The sequence below is a fragment of the Salvelinus namaycush genome, chromosome 5, assembly GCF_016432855.1.
Source record: "Salvelinus namaycush isolate Seneca chromosome 5, SaNama_1.0, whole genome shotgun sequence".
NCBI lineage: Eukaryota > Metazoa > Chordata > Actinopteri > Salmoniformes > Salmonidae > Salvelinus > Salvelinus namaycush.
In genome coordinates this window covers 38695783-38707478 of record NC_052311.1, presented here as the reverse complement: position 1 = coordinate 38707478, position 11696 = coordinate 38695783, and positions in this window count along the sequence as shown.

Sequence of the window (11696 nt, the reverse complement as noted above, 5' to 3'; positions counted from 1 at the left end):
CACCATACATCAGCAACACCTCTAGTTAATAGTGACATTAGTGATGCAGGCAGTAGTAGGGAGCCTCCCATAGTCTATACCTCTACCTGCACCAGTGTTACAGCTGTAATATCCCCCATATGCCTTAACTCCCCACGGTGCCTTCTGGGGAGGGACTTCTGGGAACACAAGACTCAGAGTTTTACACAGGGTTGAATTTGGCTTAAACTTTCCAATATCCACATCCAACCTTCCCCATTACTTAGGGCAAATGGGTGAGCAGCCAGAATAGGTCTGGCATGTCCACAGATCACACAGTCTTTTCTATTAAGTGTTTTGGCTGTGTATCTCATATAGGCCAACCACATATTTTCCCTACCCTCTTAACCAGTTTCAGTTCCCAATTTGTCACTATCTGAGATGTCTTTTACATTTATTACCTGTACCAGATTGGAGAGCTTAGGTGATGGCGTGGGACTTGGTCTTGAAGTGGTGGAGGAGGCCGGCTGAACCCTGGTCCGTTGGAACTGGTGGTGGTTCTGGCAGTACTGCGATGGTAACATCCCCATCGTATCCTAATCAGACAGCTCAGGACTACAAGCAGTCCTGTAAAGCCCCATCCTCTCCCAGAGAACACATCATCAGCCAGAGATCAAGCAACACTTTCACTTCTATGAACGTACACAGTGATGAAAGGTCGGGGTCAGGGATTCTTCATTAAGGAGTTGATCCCCGAGCTCTATTAGCAACGGTTCTTCTCCTTAACTCTGTGATCATTCGGCAGTGTCAGTGTGTCTCACCCTCCAAGTGCGATATGCCCCCAGGTCGAGTGAATCACCTTCTCCTTTAATTCACCTGTAATGCATAAAATCTTGGACATACAGGTTTGGTTAACAAACAGTTTCTCATTTGTTCTATCTGATTATATATTTAACTTCTATGCCTATTTGTTAGCTAGAAATTTTTAATTTTAAATTAGTTTATTATCCAATAGGCCCCAATGTACCCATACCCCGTTTGATACCTGGCTCTGGCCAGGTATCAACCTTACCTACTCTAAATAATGACTTAGGTAAGATTAGTAAAATATTCTTATGTTCTACATTATAATATAGGAACGCACCTTTCATTTTCCACATGTCCAATTCTCCCTTGGGCTTGGGCGTCCATTCATATCTATCTTTTACCAATTATCTGTCAAGTGACTTATCTACTTTAAAATGTATCCGTGCTGCTTATATATGTTAAACCCTTTCTCTCCTATCTTATTTCACAGCCTACCTTGCTCATTTCCTGGTCCACCCTCCCCACTCAGCTCTCAAACCTTCAAGGTCTCAACAGTGCGGGGTAGACCCCTCTGTCTGCCTTTTTCTAATAATAGTCAATAACAACTATGTGTTCCTTTGCAATATTAACTAAGTGTCTCACTGTTTTGACTTTATCTAAAATCATGGATTTAAAAATAACAACATGTCTTATAGTGTCAATCTCTAAAGTCCTTACATAACCTTAATAAACCTATCTCTATCCTAACAATAATCCTAAATCATCACATATGTCATATACCCCTGTCAATTTTAATACTATTTAAATAAAAATCTTCTAATGGCCAAAACAAATGCTAACCATATAAAATCCTTTCTTTACTAATAAGCTCTCTCCCCCCAGGATCACTCCTCTAAGAACTGAAACCTATTTCTTTACATTAAGAATTTAAATGCTTATGTACTTTCCTGCCCTATAGGCTTAAAATATCTCCTGTTCAAACCTCAATGTATCATATCTTCCCTCATTTATTATCAATGACAAATGGGATTTTTTCTGTTGTAATACCAAATCAATAACAGCCCATTCAAAACCGTCATAGCCAATGTTTAAAAAAACAGAATCCTGACTCCTCTGTGGTTAAAACTACAATTATGGTCAAGAGTTATAAACTCTATTATAATCAATTTACCTCAAAACTAGTATCCCAAATGACCACAAATTCATTATCCTCACTACATCCCCCCCCGTGGGTGATCAAACCACAGGAAAAATGCAATGAAAATAGGTCAAAAGGTTACACCTCCCCCTTACATTCGTGTTCCATACCATATCTAGACATACCAAAAGAACCCTTTATCTTAAAAAAGTCCCTTGTCTAAATAAAACTCAGAAAGTAAAACTCCTAATATTATCTTGTCTCTCGGAACACGGAAAACCCCTTAACCCAAACGTTTACCACAAAAACAAAACCTAATAATTATGATAATACCCTCAAATCATTCGTTTTAAATTTCCCCGATGTTTCATGTACTAATCATACAACTGTGATAAACGTGTACTGTCCCTTTAAAAACTCCCAGGCCGCCATTCCACTCTGCGGGCCGGTTATTGTTCACCATAATGAAAACAGATCACGTTTAGAATACGTTTACTTATTGTTCGAATTCTCTGGTGTTACCTAAACAAAAACCAATAACTTTTAGCAACTTTTGAAAAGTAACTCAAAGTTATAATGCACACCTTTTCCCTCTAAATGACACAACCAATTTTCTCTAGCATTTAATACGGCCACACCCGGTGGGGAAAGTACAAATTGTATCCCGTTCCTCCTATAATACCCAATGCTAAATTCAAAGTTGTGGTTAAATTTATGGATTTGCCAATCATTATCAAATGTTAAATATACCGGTTTAGTAATTTTATCAAATAGATTAGTATAGTTCAAATAAAGATATGCGTTTACTAGCGCTCAACCTGGATTCAGAACGCAGCAACTAGCCAATACAATACCAAAAATAACTGTCTTATTCATGCCTCTAGGCAAAACATCTAGTTACTCCAACTGAGTTTAGCAGCAAAACTATCGTATAAGTAAAATCAACTTCTCAACTTTCTCCACTCCAAAGTGTAAACTTACCATATACTTCGCTAAATTTATATCGCATGTTAGCCAATCCATAACAATAATAACATTAGTCTGTAAATTTAACCTAAATAAGTTATTAAATGTATTCTCTCTACTCCGAATTGGTTTTAAGTTTTTCTCTGTCACCAGCATTTAAACAGGCTCCCCGTCGGCTGGGAGACCGTTGAGTGCTGCAATACTGCCCTCTTCTGTCCATTCTCTGTACAGCTCTCCACTCAGTCTATTCAACCTTCTCAATTTGAGCCATATTAGTTTCTTATTATAACTTTTTGTTTTATAATTTTTGTTTTTATCTGTTATTACCTAGTTAGACTAGTGTCCGTGACAAATAATGTGAGATTATAGTATGTGGTTAATATGTAACTTAAGTATATATGGTTATGTAATTTATATACATGTCCTTACTTTTTCTTGCATAAAAGCCTGATACAATTCATACATAGTGATACAATCATAAAGCGCCATGGGGATCCGGTTATAGTTGTTCTATTAACCATGTGAAAGTGCCCAGGGACACCCCAAATATCAGTAGGAATATCACAAATAAGGGGCCAGATATCCCTAGCCTTGCCCAGGGAGGGAGAAATGTCCCTCTAACTGGGCAAGGTTCCTTTTTCAGGGGAGGCAGAGTTTGATGCCGCATCACCTGAGTCAGGAGTGTCTTCATTTGGAATCGAATTTAGGCCGCTCAAATCAGCTCTGACTTCTGTCAGTGTTCTGGAAGGAATTGGAGCTGGAGTGCAATGTGTGAGGTGGTGCCAAGGTGCGCCTGATTTACCTTTGACCTGAACTGAGTGTGAAGTAACCTCCTTCACTTCGTACGGTCCAGTCCACCTGGGTTCCAGCCACTTTCTCTTGTGGACTTTAACCCTCACCCAGTCACCAACTTTTACCTTCAGTGGTGGCGTGTCTCCCGGCAGCTCCCCCTCTTGGACCTTGCGAACCTGGGTAGAGAGTGCTGCAGAGAGTTCCGTCAGTAGTTTCACATAATCAGACATCAAGAGCGGGCATATGACCTCCCTCTCTTGGTGGACCAGGCATGACTCTTCCAGTCATTATCTCATGAGGAGAGAGATGGGTGCCTGCCCCTGGAGAGGCTCTCATGGCCATCAACGCCAGAGGCAGGGCTTCAACCCATGTCAACTTCGAACCTGCACATACTTTTGCTATCTTAGCACACAAATAACAGTTATACATAGGATTGGTCAGATGTTCACACAGAACATAATCAAAAGGTTACTCACACAGAGTCAACCTAACCCGCTCACACAGAACGTTCCAATGTTTGCACAGAACATAATCAAAAGGTTACCCACACAGAGTCAACCCAACCCGCTCACACAGAACGGTATGTTCACACAGAACATAATCAAAAGGTTACCCACACAGAGTCAACCCAACCCGCTCACACAGAACGGTATGTTCACACAGAACATAATCAAAAGGTTACCCACACAGAGTCAACCCAACCCGCTCACACAGAACGGTATGTTCACACAGAACATAATCAAAAGGTTACCCACACAGAGTCAACCCAACCCGCTCACACAGAACGGTATGTTCACACAGAACATAATCAAAAGGTTACCCACACAGAGTCAACCCAACCCACTCACACAGAACGGTATCAAAATAAACAAAATACTCACACAGAGTAATCCTAACCCGCTCACACAGAACGGTATAAAAATAAACAAAATACTCACACAGAGTAATCCTAACCCGCTCACACAGAACGGTATAAAAATAAACAAAATACTCACACAGAGTAATCCTAACCCGCTCACACAGAACGGTATAAAAATAATACCTAGTGATATAAAAATGTTCACACAGAACACACAGTCACCCTGGCCCCTCACCCCCACAGACCGCACCAATCCCCACTGTGATCAATTCAGTGTCAGGACGGTCTATCTATTCAGCACAAGATATCTTTTGAACTATGCCTACAACAGTTTAGTAACAATTTAGCAACGATTCATACTCACACTCAGTACTACTGATCATAATTTGGTCGTACTAAAATATAATATGCAGATTTTGATTTAACAGGCTCTGCTACCTTTTAGTTGAGCGCTCTGATCAGTTTCCTGAGGCAAGTCGAATGGTTGAAGATCTCCTGGACTGCAGGTCACTCTTCCGTCTGATTTGAACCGGGTGACTGGTCTCGTCTCTCACACCGACCTATCGTGGATCTAATTCAGGAAACAACCATCCTCTGCTACCAAGTTTTGTTGGTGTTTCATTTACTGGAGAGTGAGACCAAATCATGGACACTGGACAGAGTGGATTTCATTTGTAGCAAAATGGCAGGTTTATTGAGTCAAAGATATCTTGTCCGGCAGTTTAGCGTGACACGGACCTATTCATATGGCTCTTAAGGAGTCAGCTGAAAAGGATAACCTAAACAGAGATTACAGCAGATTTTATACATGGAACAATGTAGGTAGAATCTCTTCGTGTCGGTCTTCTGACTGGTCCTGAAGAGTTGGAGGCGGGTCTGCTCTGGCCTTAGCAGTAGCCCCATTGGTGCACAGCAGAGTCCTCTGCTCTTGGCACCCGACCAGTAGAGATGGGAGTGAGGTGTGTGTGTTCGTGCGAGATGAAATATTTGTGTGTGTCCAGGAGTCATGAGATAAGGGGAACTGTGACTGGCCGTTACTATCTGGGGCTAGGGGGTTTCCTGATTAGAGGGATGTGAGCAATTACTTAAGTCAGGCGGTTTAGTTTTGGCGCTCTAGCATCCTTGAGACACTGAAGAACCATTGTGTCAATGGGGAACCTTGTGTTGTGCAAGATCAGTCTTGTGCCTTGTCATGGGGTGTGTTGTGCAAGCTTTTAATCCTATGGTCACAAGCAGGCTCTAGAACCCTAAAGCCTCCTAATTAATGCTTAATATATGTGCTTGATATATGAGCTAGGTATATGAATATATGTATATATGACACCACTTATACCAACCTAATCTGTATATTTCTCGGAAGAATGTATCTTATTCAGGATTGCTCTGTCTTTGGCCAGCTTCTCCATGAACTCCTGGCAGGGGAGGTTGAAGTTTGTCTTCACAATAAGCATGGCCTTGATGGTAGGAACAGTGAACCTATTTCTTGCTGCTGTCCATATATCATTCATTTGGGAGAACACTCGACTGGTGCATTACTTCCAGGTAAGCACATGACAACAGACGTTAATCTAGCCAGGTTAGTGTGTGGGATGTCGTTCTCTTTGAAGTGGGTAACCACCGTGCTCCATCTCTGACTAAGCGGTGTCTCCGAGTAACCTCGTCAAACAATGCATCCTCATTGATGGTCACATTGGGGCATTTTTCCTGCAGTGTGGCTGTTACCTTCTGGATCTCTTCGCACTGAGGTTGCCTTTTTAAAAGGAGACAATAGAAATCATTTAGATTATCTGTGTGCTTTCCCAATGCCTGCAAGTAGTTCACAGCCGTAGTGAAGAATGATTGGGATGTTTTGAGAAAGCTCTCTTTAGACATTGCACCATTTCCCTCTAGCTCTTTCAGAAGTCCTCTGACCAAAACTGGAATGAAGTTGTCATCACGTCTTGCAGTCAATTTTGCCTCAATGTTTCTCTGAATTGCAGCTGACTTCACAGCACAGCGGTCCTGGCCTTCAAGCATCTTGATCGTGTCACTGAATACGGTCAAGTTTCTATGGACAAAGTCCAGCCAAAGTTCAGTCAGTGGATCTTCGAACATTGTTCGCAGGACAACAGGGCATTTGTCTTCAGAAAGAAAAAAGGATTTCAAATGGCACATACCCTTTCAGCACTCTTTCTAGAACAGGGAGCATGGACATCCAGCGAACATTGCTGTGTCCTAAAATGTTATGGTACTCCTGGCCAACAAACTCACAAAAGCTCTTCAGTCTTTCTACTCTGACGGTGAAAATATGAAAATATCTTTGAGCAGGTACTCAACATCAAGGGGAATCATATCCAAAGCTATTCTGGCCGTGTTATGAATGATGTGATCAGGACAACCTAAGCCAATCACCTCCCGCTGCAGAGCATTTTTAACTTTGGTATGAACATTGACCCTCCCCAGCCTATTCAGTCCTCCAAAGTTGATATTTGTGTTGTCGGCAGAGAATGCCAGTTTGTTTTGCAGGTTACATTTTTGGATGACCACCAGGACTTCAGCTGCAATCTCCTCTGCTATTTCTCCTTTCAATTCAACAAAATCAAGCAGTTTTGTTTCCACAGATGTGTTGCCACCATATATCTTACAATATCTGACTACTATTGGCAGCAGCTTTACATGTCCATGATTGGACACGTCAATGGCGAGGGACACAAATTCAACCTGGTCTAGGTCCTGTGTTACCAAAGTAGTTGCCCATGGTGCTAACACGTTACTCACTGTGGCGTCACATTTTGTCCTAGCACATGTAAACTTCGGCTCATAAAGCTTTCGTGTCAGTTGTGCTGTGCAGTCCATAGATCTGTAACTATGATTGTGTCGCATAGTGTGGTATGCAAAGACACCCTCCTGCACAACTAAATCATATTATTCTTGGGAAGGCTCTACCTTCTTGAAGAATGTGGTGACAGAGGGCATACCAACACGGTCAATCAGAGAGGCTTTATGCTTTTTTGTCTGATGTTCTACCACTGCCGTTCTTCCCCCGCTGCCAATTTGAAAAAGAGGAATTACAAAGGATGCAGTTAACCATTCTATCGTCTTGACCTGAGCGTATAAATGGAAATTCTCTCATCATGTTGTCATTAAAATGGCATTTCCGTTTCTTGGAAAGAGCCATTGTACCTCCTCTGTCTGCTCTTCTTCACTCTCCTTGTGTCACTCTTCTTACTCTCAACTTTTTCTTCTCCTCCAATCGTCTTTCTGATCTTTCTTCCTTTCCTTCTCTTTACCTTTCTACCTCACTCTTCCACACTCTCCTTACTTCACTCTTTTTACTCCCTTAATTTTTCCTTCTTCTCCAATCTTTAATAATAAATAGTACACTATTAGATCAAATACTTTGGTTAACAGATTCCCATTGCTTGCCTCATTTTTGTATTTTATCTCAAAAACATTGTTTGGAATAATAAATTGGCAGGCTCTGTAATAATATCTTTATCTTTCCTCCTCTATCTCTTTCACTCTTCTTCCTAACCAGTCTTCCTCCTCTCCACTCTCTAACAGAAAACATTATGCAAATGTTATCCATGAAAATGTCAAAATATATTTTCACACTACCAGTGGTGGGCCGTCAGGGCCTGCAAGGCCTTCTCTGCTGGCCTAAACATCATCAGAATATATATTTTTTTTAAATATATTTTCCCACAAATATGTATTAAATTATTCCCCAGAGTAAGAGTTATACTCTTCATTTCATAGCTTTCCTCTTGGTTGCACTGCTTCCAGCCCCAGGTTGAGATTTGGAGGGCTGGTCTTTATGTTAGATCTTTTATCCAATCATATTCAGCCATCATGTGTTGCCAGGGGTCTAAAATCTGCCCTCAGGCCTTCAGAATCAACAGTGCGGGCGCTTGTAGCTTATAGTGAATGGAAATGAAAATTTAGTGTCAACCAATCAGCTTTAGAGTTGGCTATTGTACGCCTGCTGGCTGGCTCCAGTGTTACACAGGAGCCAGCTAGCAGGCGTAGTGCGTGCACGTCTTTTGATCGGATTACCAATATTGAGAGGCAGGTCCTATGGAGATCTAGGAAACTGAATTTGATAAACAAATTAATTCGCGTACTACTAAGCTGTTTTTTCAACCCACAATGGCGGAAGGAGGAGAAGATATCGATTTGGTCGAGGATATAATTATAACGCCATTCTCAAGACGAACTTTTCAAGAAAAGTTAGACATTGTAAGGAGAGGTCGCCCGACGCCACAAAGCCTGTCACAGGCGGGAAAGGGCTTCGTTCGCTCGCCACTTTCAAAGTTTCAACTACGAGCGCTGTCAATGGCTCACAGGCTCCTTGGCTCCGAGAAGCACTGCAAACTGTACTGCTGGGAATGCCTATTATTTGCAAGTGATCGATTTGGTGTTTGGAGACACACTGGCTTTGCAAACTTGAGTTGTCTAACCAAGGCAGCAACGAGACACCAAAGTACGGCTGGGCACTAACAAGCAATGGTGCTTTTGAAAACTTTTGGGGACACCGGAGTGGATCTACAGCTCAAAGAACAAGCGCGCAGGGCAACGGAGCTGCACAATGAAAAGGTGAAGGGAAATATTGAAAAGACTCATTGATTGTGTCATGTTTTTGGGTAAACACTGTTTACCCAAAAATGTCAATTTGTCAATTTCAAGGTGACGCAACGCCTGGTTATACTGCGTTTCTGTCTAAATGTATAGTGTCTAGAGCCATGGCATCATAATGATGGTAATAAGAGGTGGATTAATTCGGGTGGGACTGTGTAGTACCTCACTGAAGGCCCAGGCCCCAGGCCCACGGCACGCCACTGCACACTACTTATAATGCCAAACCATTAAAATTGTAATCTACAAATATTCTCATAATTGTGCATTAATTTAATATAATCATATTTTCAAAATAGCCCGTCCACTGCATGTTTACATGTGAACGTTTTTTAACCTAGCTACCATGACAGCAGCTGGCTAACCTAGCTAGATAACTTAGTCGACATAGCTAATGTTAGCTAGCATAACCTATTTAAAACCTTATAAAGCAGAGCATTTATCTATATAATAAGTTGTGACATAACATCATTAGCTAGTATCTCAAACGAGTGTAGCTTACCTGGCTTGAAAAGATGTTTGTGGTGATGTTATGGATTCACTTGACACTTGCTAGCTTCTGGCCGAGTTTTCCACAGCAGTTTTCTCTAAAACTAGCGCGAGCAAGTAGTTAGAAGAAGAAGAAGAGTGAATGGAGCTGATATAGCTACCAGCCCCCTCTGCTGGACAAAACAAGCAAAACTTGATTGAGACGTCAACCGGTAGACTCTGCTGCCCGGTCTTTCTTGCCACGTAAAATATTATTTCACTTTGCAGTCTGTTTTTAACGCACAGTTAAAAACGGGGACATTTCCGGAGACAGCTCCAGCCGGGGACAGGCCCGTAGAAACGGGAACTGTCCCCGGAAAACGGGGACGTCTACATAAATGGTGCACAAGGGGAGGGGTGTGCGGCGGGAGAGGGGGCAAAACCACTATGTCGGGGACCGCAGCTATGCCAAAGCAAGGTAAATTGGTGCTGGGGTGTCATCTAGCAACAAATCAAGGAGCGGATCTCACTGAAAAATAGTTGGCAATACAGCCTGCAGATGGAGTACAGAGAGGACTATCTTCACCTTGGCCAACAGATCCCTCTGTCCAGACCTCCAGTTCAGTTACCGGTAAGTTCATATTTTTTAAGAAAGATGCCGAAGAAACTGGGTGATATTTTTTAAATTCAGGACAGTCTTGTGTGATGATAATTTCCTTTTCTATTGTGGTGTTACAGTATTAGTAGTGAACAGGTGTAAGAAATTGTGAACACGTCTTGTGCTACTGTCGTGGAAATTCTTACACAGGGACACTCGAAGTGAATCTTATGAATCATTGTTTATTGTCAGCGCGCCTGGGCAGACCCAGCAGTTGTCTTATATACGGCTATACACAGACAAGTTATATTTGCATGATTTAGGATTGTTAATTAATCATAACCGTTTAATTCATGTGACCGACCAATACCTCACGAGGCTTCTCTCTAAGCTGAGACCTTGAAACGGAGATATCTTTCGTTCGTTCTCAAAACACGGTCTGGGCGTACTGCCAAATTTCAGCGACTGATAGTGAGGATTTGTACAGTCAACCACTTACATGAACACAGAAATTGGTTATTGGAACAGCACATGAATAGAAGAAAGAAATGAGTTATAAGTAAAGCACAAACATTAAAATTCCCCTTATACTCCATCCATCCAAAAAGACACTTCATATCAAACCCTTCATTCTGGGTTGTACAATCCAATTAGTATGGTAATACTATAATCATAATACTTTATTCATGGGAGTGAGTATCAAAAATGCACACACATACACAATGGATCTGTAGATTCAGAGGTGAATAAATCTCAATGTTAACCATTGTCTCCATATTTCTTACCACAGTCAGGTTGCATTGACCTATGTGGATGTCCTAACTGTCCCTGGGACATCCACCTAGTCAAAATATAAAACCCTGTTGTTTAACAATTCTACTAAGACCTTCAAAAGGTTGGTGCTGGCTCATCAGCTCAGTGTTCCACATAATGCAAACACGTTAAGGGTTTAGATGACCTTACCCTCAACTTGTTAAAAGAAAACCTTCAATCATTATGAAAACCTCATCGTCTGTATCTACAGGGGGAAATGGGTGCTCATCCAGAGTTTGCATCTAACTGTTTCACCATCCTCTGGAGGAGTAGAAAACATGATAGCTGCTGAAGTCTTATCAGCCAGAGAGGCACAGATCGCCTTACAGCATGTTAATAATATTTCACAAGAAAGAAAACACGTTATAACAGTTTCACACCAACCTTTCTACGAATAAGATTGGGGCAAGGTTAGCCCAAGCTACAATCTAGTGTCTCTCCTCACATTTTTAGGGCATAGCTCTGTCTTTTGAAGCCTTGCCTTTCCATATCATAATTATAACTATTGATTAATTATCTAACCCAAATTTAGAAGGACAATTCTTAGTGCTTCACATTGGTTCTATCACTTTAAGCCCCTCCCTTTTCTCATCAGTTGTGGTAATGACAGATTGGTATCTCAATGCATTCTTAGTCTAAATTACTATAAATTTCGCAGTATGCAGACCTCCACAATCAACCTG